We start from the raw sequence: 1,466 nt of genomic DNA, 5'->3' as shown, positions 1-1,466 counted from the left end.
GGGGGGAGGAGGTGGCGGGACAGAACCGAAAATAATAGCGCGGGCCGGTGGGGTTGAAATACACGGCAGCGCCAAACGGTGGGCCGTTGAGAAGTTGGGAGGAGCAGAATGGGAGCCGCCTGGCCGCCTGGGGGGAGCCATCCTCCTCACGCATCGGGGAGTTGTAGAGCGAGGGGAGCAGGGCGGGGCGGTGGCGGTGGAGAGCTTACCAAAACCTCGTCCTCTACCCCTGCTGCCTCTTAGTCTCTTACGGTACGGCCGGGCGGGCCCAAAATAATACGGACTGGGACTGGAACCATCTCACAAATTGCGAGGCGAACGCAAATACACATGCACTGTCAACATGTGAGAAGGGGAGAAAGGGGAGGGGAGGGGTCTGATGATGAGGCTCGCCCACCTTGACTCGTCGGACCCCCTAGAGACGGAGGGGGAAGGGGGGGGCGTCCCCTAGGGTGACGCTTGACGCTGCTGAAGGTCTCCCAGTGAAAGTGGATACACCGGAGGGTGTTTGTGAAGGAGGTCGCCGGCGAGGACGACGAGGAGGACGAGGCTGTAGGGGGTGTCCGCCGCCTCCCCCGGCCGGCAGCGTCCCAGCGGGGCCACGCCGCCTTCCTCCTCCCCCGGTACCTTGCGCCTTGTAATTCGGCGCGAGGGTCAAGGCGAAGCGCCGCAGCACAGCACCGCCGTCTCTCCTCTAGGGGGACTTTTGGGGCGGGGCGGGGCGGGGGGCGCAGCGGGTGACGGCCCCATCGCGTTGTCATGGTAACGCCATAAGATGAATGGTCTAGGTGCAGCCCGGCCGACAATAGCGGCCTGATGACGTTATACCCCCTCCCCCTTCCCTTTCCACACACACACACGTGCACACACACACACACACACAGCAGGAGGGCCCAACTCCATCATGAAATGAATGCATTTGCTGCCAACTGGTGCGCAAAGTCGTCTGGAGCCTATACACACACACACACACACATACACTCACACTGCGGGCAGAAAGGCGCGGTCAAATCGCGTGGAATTTCTCTCACGTCCGAATAAGAAAGGGGGGGAAGAGAAGGGAGCAGCAAGTCGGAGCAAAATTATTTTCCCCGGCACCAAAACCAAACAGCCCACGCCACAAGAAGACCCCCTAAATAAGGGGGATTTATATATATAGAAAGGGGAAGATCGTCTGCAAGGCCATTTCATTACTGCCCCGGAAAGTTGGTAATAATGGGAGGATTGAAATCTCGGCCTGAGAACTGAGAGTTGGCCGAGGTCGGGGGACTGCGCTGCTGCTGCTGCCTGTGCAACCCCCATCCAAGTTTTTCAATAAATCCGTCTGACATCGCCGCGCCGCCGACCTTCCCTTCTCCGTCGCATCTTCCTCGCCTTCTTCCCCCCCCCCCCCCCCTCCTTTTCTCTTCTCTCTTTGAAAGCCGTTACCGCTCCTGGAAACGGTTTGCGTGCGATTGAATATCCAG

This window comes from Frankliniella occidentalis, unplaced genomic scaffold (genome assembly GCF_000697945.3).
Source record: "Frankliniella occidentalis isolate FOCC.00 unplaced genomic scaffold, Focc_3.1 Scaffold72, whole genome shotgun sequence".
In the NCBI taxonomy this organism is placed as follows: Eukaryota; Metazoa; Arthropoda; class Insecta; order Thysanoptera; family Thripidae; genus Frankliniella; species Frankliniella occidentalis.
Note: the sequence above shows the minus strand (reverse complement) of the source record.